Source organism: Anas platyrhynchos, chromosome 2 (assembly GCF_047663525.1).
Source record: "Anas platyrhynchos isolate ZD024472 breed Pekin duck chromosome 2, IASCAAS_PekinDuck_T2T, whole genome shotgun sequence".
Taxonomy (NCBI): Eukaryota; Metazoa; Chordata; class Aves; order Anseriformes; family Anatidae; genus Anas; species Anas platyrhynchos.
Window position 1 is genome coordinate 49,934,083 of NC_092588.1, and position 17,581 is coordinate 49,951,663.

The 17,581-nt window shown below is 40.8% G+C and overlaps 1 long non-coding RNA gene across 1 annotated transcript; it reads right to left on the minus strand.

The window, feature by feature from the left end:
- Positions 1–562: 562 nt before the first annotated feature.
- Positions 563–17,136, minus strand: LOC119715969 (uncharacterized). Its single transcript, XR_005263546.2, has 3 exons — positions 17,065–17,136; positions 4,448–4,536; positions 563–2,355 (listed from the first exon to the last, which is right to left on the minus strand). It is a non-coding gene; the product is annotated as an uncharacterized lncRNA (long non-coding RNA).
- Between the last annotated feature and the right edge of the window lie 445 nt (positions 17,137–17,581).

The window sequence follows — 17,581 nt, forward strand, 5'->3', positions numbered from 1 at the left end:
GGAGCTGAGCCTGCACAGACTCCACCTCAACCTCCATGTTCTAGCAACCCACCTGAGAAGCACAGTGAAGCATGTCCCAAGCAGAGAATGCTTGGGACATGCTTTACTGTGATCATCAGGACAAGCGTGATCTCTGAACAACTTCTCATCCTTTCTGGCTATGCAATAGAGAGAACAACATCAACTATGTCAGGGCTCCAGCCTAGTGAAAAAAACATACATTGAGGGTGGGGGGAACTCCATACTCAGTTAAAGCAACAAATGGATAGGGTGTAACAGTCAAAGTAGCCAGTTGGGATCAGCAGCAGTAAGAAAAGAGAGGTCTGAAGAAATCCAATAGTCAGATACTCTTTGAAAAGATTCTGGGGGGAAAAATAAATTAATAAAAAAATCAGTGGTGGAAAGTTTTACTCCATCCTGCTTCCGTTTCATCGACTTCAAGAGCAGCTCCTGCTGTCTCCAATAGAAACAATTTAAGGTCAGATTTGTTTGAAGGGAACAGAGAGGAGAGCCTCTGGTTTCTTTCCAAGAAGCAGTTTATTTTAGATTCACAAAAGGTCAGGAAGAATAAATTGCAATGGATACTCTTCCTGTGTAGCCAAACATATTTCCAAGCAGAAACACAATGTTATGAAGAAACAAACAAGTAAATACAAGAAGGTTGAAGAAAACCCCAACCCTAAAATCTTTCAGACTGTGGAATGGTATCGCTCTTACACATGCTCAAGGAATAAAATTGCATTTACAACAACAGTGGAACAAAATGGTGGCTGTGACTTACATAAGTGCAGGTCTCTTTTAGGGGATGGTTACGCATCAGAATGAATACCCTAGCGCTGAATGAAACTCTGCCAGCATGGCTTTGTCTCGATCATCTATTTTAGGCTCTCATACAACACAGGAAATCACGTATCAGCCAGAAAACCCGTAATTCTGCAGGAGAATGCTGAATGTGTACGATAATATATGCTGTCTGTTACCTACAGGATGTGAGGAGGTTTATTTAGGTCCTTCATCCCCATTCTGCATGCTCTAACAGCAGCACATTTAGATGCTTGGATGCTTTTATTCCTACATGGCTTTCTCCTAACACGTATGTGCAGCTCCATTTCACCAAGTGATGGAGAAAAATGCAAAGAACTAACTGGAGGATGCTAATCTACATAGATCATAAACCAAGAATATCATCAATTAGATGTTTAGAATATTATACATTTAACAAAAATTAATGAAATGCAGATCCTGTAAAGGGAAGAAACTACTGGATAGGTTTATAATATTGTCTGTTGATATCCCAAGTACTTAGAAAGCCTACTAGGACTCGCAAATAACATTGCTGTCTCTCCAGAGCACGTTTTTTTCACCTGTGCCTAACCCTGAGCTGGATTTTGACTTGATTCCCTAAGGAACCCTGTCCAGACTTTTGTGAAGGAAGCCTGTCTGTCTAGGAGGCCAGATCCCTTCTGCTCCAAGCACTGGGAGACATGGCTCCAGAGCTGGGATTTCTCCATCCTACATACACATCCATAGCACAGCAGTAACAACCTGCTGAGTTTTTAAGAAATAGTGGCATTTTTGTATAATTGCTGTGATCAGTGATGCCTCATGTTAATCAAATGACACCAACATAAAATGATGGGCTGCTGGAGGACTAGAAAGCAACTTACCCTCAGCTGTTTCTGACATGTTTGTGTGCACAGCACAGTTTACCATTAAAAAAGGGCAAATAGTGACCTATCTCCAATTTGGGGCTGAGTCCCTTAAGTAATAAATTGAAAGCTAATGTCTAAACAAAGAGACACAACTACAAATTCAGTTTGACACTCTCCAGGAAAAGGGTTATTAGGCAGCAGAGGCCAGATGATCTTCATCTGTCCCTTAGGAGATTTCTGCTGTACTTTAATGACCACTAAAGATATTATTCATTTTAGTCACCCCAGTTCCTAACAACACACCAGTGTGAAAAATTCAGACCAGTTACTGGATATAGGTGCATAATAGCTCTACATGTGCCTTGTTTCCCCCCAGTCTTCACCCCTCCTTGTGAACCATCGCTCAGAAGCACAGCCAGAGGCCACGCAACCTGCCATGCAGCAAAGGATGCATTTTGCCCAGCACATCCCAGGGCTAGGAAAGGCTGGGGCACCATGGCACAGCCTGGGGAGTGGGAGGGGATCTGCAGCACACCACTGGCTTTCCTTCAGGGCTAAATCATAGGAATCAGCATGGCCATGGTATCCCAGACCACCAACAGATTCTCCACCATCATTTAGGAATGATGGATGTGAAATACTGCTGGAGGATTTCATAAAACCATCTCCTTGCCTCTTCTCTCCAAAATCCTGGGGCATAATCCTAAGGAACAAAATAGGATTTCAACAGGTAGTCCAAGTGTGATTCAGCTATGCAACTTTTCCTTTTTGAAGATAAATCTTCTGCTTTGAAGATAAATCATCAGTTTCTGAACTTCTAGATGGCTGGAAACACACATTATCCTTCACTTTGGAAGACTACTTACTATCTTCTCCACCCCCTGAGGTTTTCTGTCAACAGTGATAACTTCCATCCAGGATGAGAACTATTAGAAAGCATTAAAAGTGTTTCCACTTAACTGTAACCAAGTTATTTTTTTTAGGAACTCATAAAACCCAAGCTTCTTCTTCCATTATATTCTCCCTGCAAAAGTCAGTAATGTTTCCAGAGAGACAGGAAAACAGTTCTACCCCGAGGAAAAGACATTTGAAAGAGACTTACATGCCCTGAAGAGAATTCAAAGGCAACAATCAGCAATCAGTGGTATAAAGAAAACATGGAAACAACATTTACATTAACAATACATATTCTAGAGCTGGAAAAAAAAAAATCTGCTGAAAAGAAATGCAGAAAGGGATGGGAGTTTACCGACTACCAATTTAATGGAGTCACAGTGATGGAATAAGTGCCTCATCCATAACTGATGGTCTCATTTTAGGAAATGTCCAGACACTTTTTTCTGTCCAGTTACATAGTTATGTCTTTCCCCTGCTTCCTCCTTGTTTTAAATTAGGAACCTACATGGTCAACTGCCAGAATGAACAGAAAATGCTTGTTCATTCCAGAGCACACATCTGTATGCAAATATTCCCACTAAAATCCCACTGCAACCTCTCTGCAGTCCTGTAGGCTGCTGCATTCAGTCCGTTCTGGACTGTAAAAATCTAATGAGAAAATGCTCCCACAAACTGTGCTTGACCCAAAAGTAGGAGAGCACAGTTAACTGCATGAACTTTTAACTTCTAAAATGCAGGACACCCTGGCAGATGCCATTGCTTCTGACAAAGCCCATCCTCAAACAGCAGCAAGTGTACACGATTCTCATGGATACATGCTGTAGGGACAGATGAACAGTTGGTATTGTGTCTATCATTGACTTCCAATAACAGCACCCTCAGTTGCTCATCCCCATAGGTCAAGGAAGGCATGGTGACCAAGTTCAGATGAAGACAGGCTGTTTAATGGGCTGAAAATTTAAAGGTGGTGAGCTTCTTCAGAAGTGATGGGCTGAATGAAGACCTTATGCATCAATGGCATCCTCTTGAGTGGGTGGCTTTGATGTTTAACATGAGCTGGGAAGCAAAGGCAGGCAGCTCTGGATGGAGAGGGACAGTCCTTGCTGGACCCCACAGCTCTCAGAGAGATTCAGGATTATCCTCCATCAAAACTAGAAGCTTGCTTTTCCTCTCCTCCCTGCCTTTATTTTTATCTGCAGGCACTTTCAGAGCAATAGGTATGTAGGCTAAGCAATTCCCACTAGCACAATTGCACCTACAGCTGTTTTTTAGTCAGCCTGCCTTGCTGTCATACAACTGAGAAGCAGTTCACACATGGGAACTGCTTATTAAGGTACAAAATGTGTCACTCAATACCCTGCCTGATTCAGTGAGAAAATTTAAGCATATATTTAATTACCAGCATGTTTTGACTATTTGCTTGCAGAAAAGTGTCACAAATGTAAGTGCCTTGCACATTTCAGTGCAGCAGTACAAAAAGCATTGTGCGATCTCAAATAAAATTGTCAAAATTAAGGTTTAGATTTTAAAAGCCTATCCAGAGGTGGGCTTGATGAGAAAAAAAGGGTTGCCATGCCTAAATGAGCACATCTGGCCAACTTTATTTTTAACAGGACAAAGACCCTTTTCTCTGAGGCCAAGATATTATGTCTTTAATCTTTTTCCATATTCCTCATGCTTATCGCTTATGGGTGTATCATAAAGATGTCTTTATCACTTCTTCCTTTTGATTAAAGACTCTGAGTAATGCTAGCCAATATCAATAACGATGCCCTAAAAATAACATTAGCAGTACACTAGAACCTTGCAGGGAGCACAACATTAATCCCAATAGTACCTCTCCTACAGATCACTTCAGCTCTTTGAAAAGACAATGAAGAGCAAGGCTTTTCAATTACCTTACGTTTGGAATTTCGCTTGTCTTAGAGAGAGAAACCCTCGGTGATCTCTTCTTCATTACTCAGATATTATGCAAGCAGGTTGAGGGCTGAGAGAGAAAAAATAATTTGGCTGAAAACCTTATCCCAAACAGAAACCAAATGTCAGCCACTTTTGAAGTACCATAAACTTTTAAAACATGAGTCTAAGGAAACATGGAAAGTAATTAGTCTTACCTCACATTCAGTGTCCACAAAACCAAAAATTATCCCCACAGGTATGTGCATATACACACATTTGGACAGAAATATACCTCAATCACATTTTTGACCTATGTATATCAGCCATGTGAAAGGTGAGACTACAGCTAAACCCTCCAAAAATTCCCATAAAAGGCATTGATTACCAACCAGCCAATTTATTATATACAATTGGTATGTATATAGGACACAATGATAATAAGAACACTTTGTGGTCCTAAAGGAAATAACAATTGTGGGAAATCATTTTAACAGTGCTCAGAAGGATTACAAAATCCCAGTTTCGTGTCATTCTACAGCAGACTAATGATTTCCCATAAATTATAACAGATTTCAAGGGAAAACAATTAATGGTCACAGAATCAAAGACATATGAAAGCTTTCAGATTTAAAGTGACATTTCTCATTTAAAAACAGCTGTTTTTAATTAACTTCTTCCTGAGACCACTGAAGGTACATTTCCCCCTCTACAATGGAGAGACCATCTACACTCAAGAAGATTGCAAAGCTGTTATCTATGACAGCAAAATTATTAGTAAACTGGCCAAATACTCTTTAAAAGAATAAAATGTGGTAAACGGTCCAAAGATTACATTTCTACATTTCTGTCTTTCACTGTCACAATCAACTGCTGAAGAAAAGCCAAACTATAATGATACTCTTATTGCAAACATCCCCAGCACAACCATCAGACCAAAACCCTGCCTCAGCTACTGAAGGGTGAGGCTCTGCATTACTCATGTTGCGTGAGAATTTTCCTTTTACTAACTTAACATCTTGGTCTCATACCTCATTAATGCTCTCCAAGCAGGTAGCAACCAATAAAAGGACTTTTTTTCAGGGAGTTGGTTTGTCAGTGTTTTATGCATGTCTTGAAATAACTAGCAACTTATTTGTGCGTGTACATGTCTAGACAGGTGACTGAAAAAAATGTCCTTGTATTCATAAAACATGTCACAGATTATGTTTTTCTACAGAGACTCAAGAACCCAAGACAAAAACATTACTAAAGTTGACCAGATGCTGAGAATTATTCTGATTTTTAACATGTTCAAGCAAGACAAAGAGATGTCTGACCTGCTTTTGATCATTCATTTTCACAAAATACTTCAGCCAGGCATTTGAGATGCATGCGCTGTTGGTTTCTTTGAGCAGTTACAAATCAAAACATGTGCAGAGCTGAGATGCAATCAGTTATGTGGAGGTTACTAAAATGTCCTGGGCTGGAATCTCTTCAACCAAACTGCTTAAGACTTCTGTGTATAAGTTCGCATGGGGTGTATTGGAAGTTGGATTTGATTCATGGTCAAGATTGCCAGCAAATCTGCTTGATGCCTGTGATTTTCCTTTTTTTTTTTTTTTTTTTTTTAAAAACCTGTTAATGACATTGGGCTCTGTACATCTAGTTATGTTAATGAAACAATCACTAGTAAAAATAAAAATAATAGAAATAAAACCCAGGACGTAACTGAGCATATACTATTCTGTTACATGATTTGCCTTCTTCGCAATGAAGTAAGGGGGGAGGTCAGAATTTTGAGTCAACATCCTAGCTAAACACAAGGTATTTGTTTCCAGAACTCCCAAATTTCTGGGGCACAGGGCCTAAACCCAGATGTCCAGAGGCAAGCACTTACTTTCAGTGCTCCGTAACTGAATAATGAGTTCATTGGTCCTGCAGAAGGGCCGATGCTCCATAGACATTCCCGTGCTCCTTACAGTTCCTGAAGCCACAGATTGCACTCTTTAAGCCATACCTCCTACCTGAAAATCGCAGCTATAGATTGCAGCAATAGCACACTATTTAAGGTGAGATAGTGAAACAAAATTAATGATGCAGGATGAAAAAATCTCTGATCTGCCTACCATAAATCTTTGTATGTTCTATCCTAGAAAGAAAAAGGAAACCTTTTAAAATACTAGCAGAACCTCTTCCAGTACATAAATAAAATTACATTGTGTTACTGATAATGAGCTACAGTGCAGCGGTACTTTTTTCCCCTCCACACTTAATTCATTCCTTTAAACCCTGTCTGCCCAGCATATGGAAAGCTAGTAGAGTTCTTGATCTTCTCTCGAGTATCCATAGGACCACACATTGGCACCTGCCTGGAAGTTTATTGTAAAATTTGTTGCCAATTAGATTTCACATGGGCAGCAGAAATCAGTGCAAGAAGAAAACCTTTCTTTTTCAGAGCACACAATGCTTATCCTGCTTCAGATCCAGTCCAGACTCCAGTTCACAGAGACCTGGGGATAGTACAAGGAGTATCCTTGTGCTTTTGCAACCCCCATGCCATGAAAGACGTGCAATTCCTCCTTTAACGAGGGAAACAGTTGTTTGATTTATAGCTTTTGAAAATATCTTCTTGTTAAAGAAGATATATTTGTAGTTCCAGACAGAAATGAGCTGTTTATAGCAAGGAGTCAGCCCATTTCAAGAACGAGACCTGAAGATCTCACAGATGAGAGACACCCCCTATATCCTGTAAGCAAGCATCTCTTCAAAGTTGCTGACAGACTCCCTAGAATTTTGGATGCTACAAAATACAAATATCATAAAGTAGCCTTGTTTTCAACTGACCAGCAGATTCCATCCTTTCTTCATGTCTGTGGACTTAGCATCATGAAGTGGACCTTCAGCATTTCTAACTGAAGGGTTGTTGTGCTCCAGGCACCTTGAGATGCTTATTAGGAAAAAGGATGATGCTTCATGACTTGAGCAGAAGTATCTCTGCCAACCCAGTTGATACAGTTCTTTGGGAGTCTGTCACTTGGGTGCTCCATCTCCCAGATGGGCTTCCTGCTGGATGGCAAGTGCTTGCTGCAGAGCCCAATTCTCATGTGCAAGAAAGAGCAGCTCAAGCAGCTGAGGTAGCCTTACTGAGTGACCCTTGAGAATGACTAAAGTGAAGATGGAAGTGGGCAGCTACCTAGAAGCAGATCTTTAGGGCCTGAATACGTGGTGTTGATGTGGAAAGGCTCTCAGCACCAGAACCCTTCAACATAAGAAATTAGGAAGTAACCCAATCATGTCATGAGTAGGGCAATGCAAAATCCACTTCTCTTGAGAATGAATCTTGGCTAACCCCCCGTGATCTGCTGCAGTAGACCTGCATGAGTTGCTCACCCTTTCTGTGCCCCATTTCACCCTTCTGCTAAACCAGGATAAAATTTCTTGCTTACCAATTGCCATAGGAAAATAGTATCCTAGAAAAATAGCAAGATAGACTTAACTAAGCTTATAAATTATTTTGATATTCCCAGATGAAAGTTCCCTGTAAGTATAAAGTTTTATTATTATTTCAGCTGCTCCCTTCCACGGTGTTATTGCCAAAAAAAAAAAAAAGGCTTTAGGAAAGCCTCAAATTAACCATAATACTTTTCTTGTTAATGACTAGCAAAACATTATACTTTGCACATATGGGACACAATTGCTTAGTTTCATCTCAGCACACTAAAAGAACCAAAGCAAGTATCCATCCATGTCGTGCTCAGACTTAACATGATTTTCTCTCTTGAAGAATATGTTTTGGGGATAATCTGGCTATGCTTGTTTGCAACTTGCATGGTTTCACATACAATTTATGGAGAGACTAACCTGAGGTCAATTATTGTTACTGTCTTGAAGAATTGGTTATAAACTGGGAATAGCTCCTGCTTTAATCATTTCATTTGCTCTACAAAGCAAAATGGAAATAGTTTATAGTGAAAAAAATGTGTTGTCTTCCAGTGTAAGCATCCAATATTAAAAAATTGCAAGATTAGAAATGATAGCTTTCAGCTGTTGCTCAACAAGTAGTCAATGTTTCTTCTCTTCTGGAAAGCCAATACTCCCTCTTCAGGGAAATTTAAGTGGACAAAATCAAAATGGGAGAGTAAGAGAGACTTAACAAGGCTGCAGTCAGGCCTGTGATTCTCTCTGTAGGAGATGTTTAACATCTTGTTCGCTACCCGCAACTGCCACACGTGGGTTGTTCCTGAAGTGGCCACTGTTAATCTATGTTGAAAGATGCCATAGGAAACTTCAGTGAAAGAACTTGATTATGTATATGTAGAACAGCCTTGTCCCAACACCATATCTCAAATGCAAGGTAAACAAAGAAGGATCAACCAAACTCTAATAGAAAGCAGGAGGAGGAATTTTAGAGAAACTTTTACATTTCTGTCTGGAGACTATCCATGAGCTGTGGTTAGAAACAAAAGATTTCTGCAAGGATTTACTAGTATTTTTCAAAACCACATCAGATGGAAAACCCAGAACCACAGAAACACTGGGGTCAACCCTGAACTTCAATATACCTATGGATTCATGGATTAATGAAAATATGTCTGCAGATATTGTGGCAAAAATTCCTATGTATATGCTAACATTTAATGTGTAAGTACCTGAAAAAGACACAAAAGTGAAGGCTGCAATTCTGTTTTGGTCAGGAAAATGGGATTTCCAACACAAAGGCTTTATTTTGCTTTGAAATGGAGGAGGTGTTTAGTGTGATGAACTTCCAGTAGTTTCCTTGCTTGTCTCGTTGGCAACCCTATCACTTTCCCACAGTTTAATAAAGCTGTTTTAAGGGCCAAATTCCAATCCCAGTCACACTGTGCTCTTCCCTCCCCCGGCCCATGGTGCTGGAAAGAAGATACGCCACATACCCGGCTGGGACTGAGGACGGTCCAGACTTGGATACCAGAACCCACACAGGGTTAGTCAGAGTCTGGACTTAAGACAGAAAAAACACAGCATCCTCCCACCTCCTCCTGCTGTCACTGTCACGAGAGCTTGGGCCACAGTGACATCTTCCTCTGTGCATGTCTCCTTAGATCTATTGAAGCCTTGCTGCTTGAAGTTGTTCCACTTAATTATTTATTTTTTTGCAATGCATCAACTCATCAGCAAGCAGGATGCTCATAACTACCACACACACATATTGGGTGCTAAAAGCAGTCACTGTCCTAAGTCTCTAAATGGATCAAAGTCTTAGAAAATTACTTCTGAAAACCAGCCACCTTCTAAGCAGCATAAGCAGGAAGTTTCTCAGCTTGAACTGTAGGGTTATGAGTTGTTGTTTTTTTTTCCTGCATCTCCTCCACGGTGGTGAGGGCAGAAAGGGAGTGAGGACAAGGGGTGGGGGTAAACTTCCTTACTCATGCAGATGCAGTCTGCAGAAGGCTATATTGCTATATCAGAGGGAACATTGCTGCCTCATGTCTCTGTGTTATGAATAGTTTCAGGGCACATTGGTCTATGTTTAGCACATTAATGCAGCCACAAAATTAGTAAAGCATAGCATTCAGTCTGGCACTTTTGTGAGGTTACTTTTGCACTGCAGAAAGGTTGCAGAGATCCTGGAGGTGACTTCCCAGGTCCCACCATGTGACATGTCCCTAGAGCACTACCAGGAACATCAGAGGGGTCTGCCCATGGCCTGTCATCAAGTTATCCACATGTGAAAATGGGTGCCATCAGAGCAGGAGAGACACAAAACAGATCTGAGTCAGAGCAAAGAAAAAAGGTAGGCGGCTTGTGGCTTGGATTTTGATTTCAGTTGTGCTGACCCCCGAGTACCTTCCACTGAAGCCATCTGGATTGCCCCAAATATCCAGTGACACAAAATTAGATTCTGGCCCAAGACACCTTTCCACTTGTATGTTGCTCTTCTGTCACATCAGTCAGCGAAGAAAGGAACAGCCTCTTTCAGACTTTTATAATTAAATTATTTAATGAGCTCTGAGAGTCTGTTTGGGCTTAAACACCTGTGGCCCAGCTGACTAATACCATGCCGCTCCCCCAGGAACTTGTGATGGGATGGCATTGCCCACGCAAAAATCTGCAGCCTTAACCTCAGCCTCTGCATCCATGGCTGTCATACCTACAGCTTGTCCTCTGCTGCCAAAAATACAAGTGCTGTCTGAAGTCAGTTCCTTCACATGCTCAGGATTAATAGTGCATCTCTTCAAGCCATGTCCGCTGGCTTTTCCATTGTGCATACTGCAGAGAGAAAGATACTGATGATGCCAGATTCTGCCACCCTCACTTAATCTGAGCAATAAATGACCCCAAGAGTAATCTACGGATGACAGTGAGGTTATCTGAAGAATAAGGAACAGATTTGGGGGGGGGAGTGTTACAACAGGACAGAGTTGTTATAATGCCTTTCAAAGTATGAGCCTACAGTAGTACACAAAATAAAAACCTGTATCACAGCCTGGCAAGTTGCTATCACAAGCAACTTGAACTGATAGAATACAACAGGTAGACTGGTGATGCTCCCAGATCTCCAGCCTGTAGGCTTGCATGCTAGGGCTGTCTCCCAGAAAAGACACAGCAGTTCACCAAACCCTCACATGACAACTCTTCCACAGCTAAATACAGAACGTATGATTCTTACGGTACATAGCAATAAAAGCCCTGCTTTGGGGAAAAGACAAATGGTAGAAGTATGGAAAAAAAATGGCAATACAAAATCTACCACATGTTACAGTATCACCATAGCTTCACATTGAGTGTCACAGAAGACCTCAGAGGTGCAGTGTTCACCATGGTAGGAGGCATGTCACAGGTGGACCTGCTGGAAGCATTTTTTTATGCCTGCAACACTCAAACCTTTATGCTGAGTGGCTGAGTCTTTAGCCAGGTGAATGACAGCCTGGTGTTCCTGTCAGCCTCCTTGTCATAGCAAGTACTCACCATCCCCAAAAAAGCCCATGTCATTGGGCTGTACAGAGCAGAAGCTGCTTTGCCTATAGCTGTGTTGCACCTCCATCCCCAAAACACTTGGACAGATGACAGGGTAGCCCCAAACAGCTTCTGATGCCCTATCTGACCTGCCTCACCATTTCCATTAGTAACATGAGAAGCCAAAATTTCTGGACACAGAATCATGGAGACATTTTAAGTGACAGCCATTACATTTTTATGTCAAATATAAGCAGCCAAGTTAACCAGAAAACAACCCAAACTTGCTTTCACCCTCAGTGGAGATTATTTTTATTTCACAGTCTAAATGAACTCAAAGGCAGCAACTGAGCCCCCCGGCTTTGAGTGACATTACTGTGAATCCAGGGCACTAAGCAAGCTGATCATTTTACAGCCAAGGAACCAAGATCTGTCTTGTTAATATCCCACTTTATATATAATTTCATTGTACTGAGTATCAAAAAAACAACAGAAGAAAGGACTCAGACTCTAATGCTCAGACCGCTTCAGCGTGCTTTGAGCTAACTAGAGACAAACACAGCAGGCTGAGGACATCTTTGGGAAAGGTCAGGAAGTATGTTATTTATATAAAAGGCAGTGCTGAAGGGAAAAATAGCAGCAGGATGAGAGAAATGGATGGTATCCTGCTGCTAATGGCTGAGCAAAGGGGATAAACATGATGGCATGCTGAAGAAATTTGATGCATACAGTGTTGCCTGCCTAGCAGAGGCCCCAAAATGCAAGTGGACTTTTGAGATAACATGGACAAAGAAGTAGGATTCAAAGTAAGGCAGTAGAAGGATTCTGACTGTGCTCCAAGCAGTAATTAGATGTCCCAGCAAACTTAATCATACATTAAGAGAAGAGGAATTAAGAGCTACTTACTCAAGGATAAACAGAGGAAAAAATAGTAGTCATCCAGAAGACTGTGATCTTACTGCCAGAAAGCAGTCTTCACACTCAGCAATGGCTTATGTGCAGCCAGTTCTTTAAGTGAGCTTCACCAGAGCAATACAATATAACGCTACGTACCTATGTGTAGAGAGACTGTTAGTATTTTACTCTCCCCATGCCTTTTGCAGTAAGAGGTAGAACCTAGATCACTGACGCCAGGTGTTAGACCAAACTACAGATTCCGTCAAAGATGAACAATGTCAACAAGCATGTGAGGCACAATGGAGCTGGGCTGGCAGATTGCGCTTTTATGGCAGTTATAGCCAGTTCTGTGTGATCATAGACCCTAGCAGTAGCCTGCATGGGTGTCTAGCACATAGGTATACCTCTTGAAAAGTGAGGTCAATGAGCACACATGGCCCTCAGTCTCTTAGCAGTCTTTTAGGAGATCTTGAAAAAGAAATTGAGGAGAAAATTTTCAAGGTTCTAGATTATTTCGCAAGTACCATTTCTCAAAATTTAAGTCTTCAGTCACTGACTTGCAGTGAATCAAATATGTGAATATGTTCATTACTTCTTAAGATGGGATCTGCAAATGAACATTGAGAGAATAACAGAATCCATTGAACAAATTAGAATTTGTACCAGAAAATGATCTGCTAACCCAAGAAAAACAGAGAAGCAGTATGAAATTGGTCAACCTGAGTGTTGACATCATTTCTGCATCTGGTGTTTTGGAGCACACTCTCTCTCAGCTTTCTTGAATCACATCCTTAGAGACAAATAGATATGTTTTTACTTAAGTGACCTATCTAGGAAGCAGAGAAGAAAAGCCAAGCTAAACTAAACCCAGAAAAATATGAAATATTCAAACTGTAGAAAGTAGCTATGGCTTGCAGGATTTCAGCATGACTAACAAACAAATCCATTTAGTAAGGCTAATTACATTGTAATGTGCCCTCGTGCTGAACAGAACATGTAGGTTTGGAAATCCTTCTCTTAATGATGCCATATCAGGGATAGCAAGGTACTTTGCCATCAGTAGCAGCCCTACCTGGTTTCACATGCAGCATCCGGCAGCTTGCCAGTCCCTTGTCTCCACACCGCTACAGAACTGCCTCTACCCACCTGCTGTAGGGCCATGAAGCCCACCCTTTGCTCTACTTCAGCATCCTAAGCCAAAAGGGCTCTGGGGAGCAAAGGTGGCTCATTCATGCACAGGGCAGGGCCTGTTGTGCACATAGACCTCTACATGAAGTCAATGGAGACTTTTTGAAATAAAACTGGAACTGTAATCAAGTTCTTTTGGAAGTTATTAAGAATTACATACCAGAACCCACTAAACAGCCAAATCTTACAGCATTTAAATCCTAAGTACAGGAACTACTATAGTATGAACGTTAGAAGTAACAGTACATTTTAAAGGCTCAGTAGGTATGATATAAGCATACATTACAAAAGAGCTTATCTAGCAAATTCTAGCCTTGATAAACTAATATTTTACTGGAAAAACTAGCAATGGCTCCCCAGCCATGCACTTACAAGACACTTCTCTAAAATACAACACCATAACATAAAAATACTTTAAAGGAAACCAACTATTCTCACCAGAAGAAAGTGTACCATCCTAAAAGATAACCGCATCGGATTAAGCCTCATGAAAAGGCCAGATTAAGCAGGATAGCACAGGCAAACTGCACTTATGTCCTAGACTTTTTACCCGTAAAACCAAAGATGAAATAATGGGAATAGTAAACAAGCTAGAAATTGCTATTTAAACTCATGGTTAGGAGTTTACATGATAGAGTTATATAACTATTTTTATAGGTATCCTATCTTTATAGATATGAACTGTTCTTTCTTCAGCTAAACTTTTCCACATGTGAAATATTTTGATCAAGTATCATAACTCTTTTCTTTAAAATATCTTGAGCAAGCTTCATAGTGGGGCTTTTCTCTGCAGATATTCTATTTTTAATAGTGTCAAACTTACAGAAAAATAGTGATGTCTAATTAAAATACATGCTATCAACGAAAACTTTAAATTTGAGCCAATTGAAACCCATGCAGTAGAACTGGTAGTGAAAACTGCCAAAAGATTACTACTCATGTTTATTTTATGTTGAGAAAACTAAGGGGGAGAGGTGGGGAAGAGATCCCACCTCGTACAGACTACCAAATCACTGCATGCTGCTCTGTTTATTTTCATGGGCTACTTATGACCTCAGTGACAGACTTAGCTTATGTGGATATACATCCATAAGGCTACCAGTCCTGTGGTTATGTACTTCAGTAACGCAGGTCCCACTAGCTCAGGCACAAAGCTATTTTCTGAAATTTTAGTAGAGGTGCTTAAGACTTCTGACCAACTCCACCAGTGCAGTTTCCCAGTTGTACACAGCTGTGCAAGCCAAGCAAGAGGGGTGGAATAAGGCTCTACGGATGGGAAAAGTGCAGGAAATTCTTAAAACTTCATTTTCCACACACACATACAAAACCTAAGAACTAGATACAAGGTGACATACCTTAGACTGTCTTTTGTTTTTGTTGTGGCTTTGTTTGTAGTTGGTTTTGTTTTTGTTTAAACAGAACCTGAAACAAGACCCCACGTTCTCTGTTACAGAGAATTCATTCCTATCCCTCCTACATGTTGTTATTCCCATCTTTACAGCACAGAGAGATTGTACTGCTACAAGTATCCCAGTTTAGAGAATGGTTTCACAATGTAATCCAGATATTTAGAAAAAGCTCCTCTCTTGATCATGGAGCCGACAAACTTCAGAACAGGTTGGAAGCCCTTTTTGTTCCTTTCATCCTCAAAGCAACAGTTCACAGCACATCGTTAACCTGATGTTCCTTCTTCTAGATTTCATCTGAAGATGACCTTGGATGAACCCCAAAGCTTGCCTGTTTTATTGGCTTCTCCCTGTCAGTGCTCTCGATTGTTCTAATGAAAGGAGAAGGGGAAAAATATACACCTCCCTCCAAACTACAGCTCACATAGGAGGCCTTTGAAGGGATTTAAGAGAGCATTGCACACCACTAGCAAATAGTTACTGTTAGTGAAAATTAGCAGTAATGACTCTACATTACAACAGGCATTGATCCTTTACTAAATAACACCAGGGACTGCCTGGAAAGTTTGCAATTTATATTAATATATCTTTAACCACTTAAAACACTTCTAATATAGGCCCAGATTCTTTCTGACATAGCCACCCATAGCACTTAAATAACTTAGGATACAAAATGCCACAGTAAGTTCACAGAGTGAATAAGTTTTCTAGCAATAGTCAGGTCACCAAAACCATTTACTTAGGAGTCAGCAAGTTCCCTCATCAGGTGAGCTGGTGACTCTCATCTAGAAACATTGGAATAGTTACTTGAATAGTTTTCTGTGTCACTGAACGTTTTGTGATTGTCCACTACAGATGGTAAAAACTCTTCCAGGCTGCTCTCATCGCACTGGGGAACCTCCACAGAAGAGGGCAGCCAGTGACCTCATCTCAGCCTTGTACCATAGACAACACAGAAGAATAAATTAATCCCCTACTGTAGAGCAGATTTATGGAAACCCCAACATACCTGTTGTATTTAATTCCTGGTAGAATTAATCTGAGCACAACATCCTTGCAGACTGGCTGCCAGGGCTTAGCATACTTTGTATTAAGCTCTACTTGTGTTTCCTGCAGCACATACTGAGCTCTTATCTCCCTTGGATTCTCTAGGGACAGACTCCTGGAACAGCTCCTAAAGCTGGTGCGTCACCACTAATATCACTTGTTTTCTTTTAATAGGTGTGGAGACAGCCACAGGGGATCCATAATTCTGTGCCTGACTCCAGCATTGTCTCTTTTGCATGTGTAGCTTGTGTTGCCAAAAATGATAGCAAGAGATCAATCCCACTCCAGTACTAGCCAACATACAGATAATTTCATACTCATTGCCAGCCCTGAGTGGACAGAAGCTTTTGTCAGTCCTCTTCATTTTGTCAGAAATAATTTTACACAGAAGAAGAGCCCCAGTTTCCCCAAGACTACATAGGAAAAGAGCTGAATTAAACTGAAGAAATTAAATCAACCTGTTGGTGCACAGCTCATTTCATGAAAGTGCAGCTCATTGGAAGTGTTTCTCACAGAGGCCAGTTTTCGAGAGCTGAGCTCTGATGGGCATCAACTGAGAATTCTGGCTAACCAAAGGCACAGAGGTAGCTTCCACTTGCCTTGCACAGTCTGAGAAGTGTTTAACAGTGTTGAGAAAAAAGCAAAAACAAAATTCAAGATACTGCCAGAAAAAGCAACACTTATCTACAGATGCTTTACTGAAGTTCAGAAGTAGCAACCTAATGTGATATTTTATCTTAGTCAGGAGAGAACAGTCTCAGTGCACCCTGTAGTCTTTCTAAAGCTGGTAGCTTTCTAAAGCTAGTTCTCCTCTTCAACAAGGAGAACCTTACTTAAATGGAAGGTGACACTGCTGCACAACTGCACAGCCCTGCATTTCAAACTACAGCTCAAACCACACTGAAAGTCAGCATTAACCAAAGAATATCCCCTTTCTTTCCCAAGAATGAGACTTTTGTAGCAACTAGTGTTGTTATTCATCCTATGACTATCACAGCACAGTCTTAGAGGTACACATACACACTCTGTAATTTATTTGTTCACTCCTAAGCAGCAAAGTTCCCCCACATAAAGAGCTACAGAAGAAAAACTTCCAGTAGTGGTAGAGAAGCAGCACGAGGTACATGCAAGAGCTATATCCATAGAGCTATATTAAGACTTACTCTTTTAAATTATATCCTGCAGGGGTAAGTACTCACAGCCCACACCAAGATCTTCCTTACCAGACGTTTAACTAATGAGCAGGTTGTCTAGCAATTTATCACCTGCTAGCAATTTATCACCTGGCCACCATCCCCAGCTCATCAGCACATACATAAGGAAGCACAAAATAGAGGTGACTGCAAAACCTTTTGAAAGGTCAGTCCTTTGGATAAGAGGCTTCCTGAGACAAATAACTTAACATCTAGGAGGGACAGCTGGAGTCACAGCTGTAGCTGTTGAATGAAAAACAACTTCCAACTCATGCCATTTAGGAAAAATCACAATCCTCGGAAGTGTTTTATGCATGTACAGCACTACTTACTCCAATAAAAGCTTATGCGTATATATTTACTTAATCTGAGCTCAGTTGTAATTTTTAGATTGCTCTAATATCAACAAATATATTTGATGACATTTCTTTGGGATTTGCAATCCGGAAGTATAAGTCCTTTGTAGACAACCCTTATGGCACCTTTG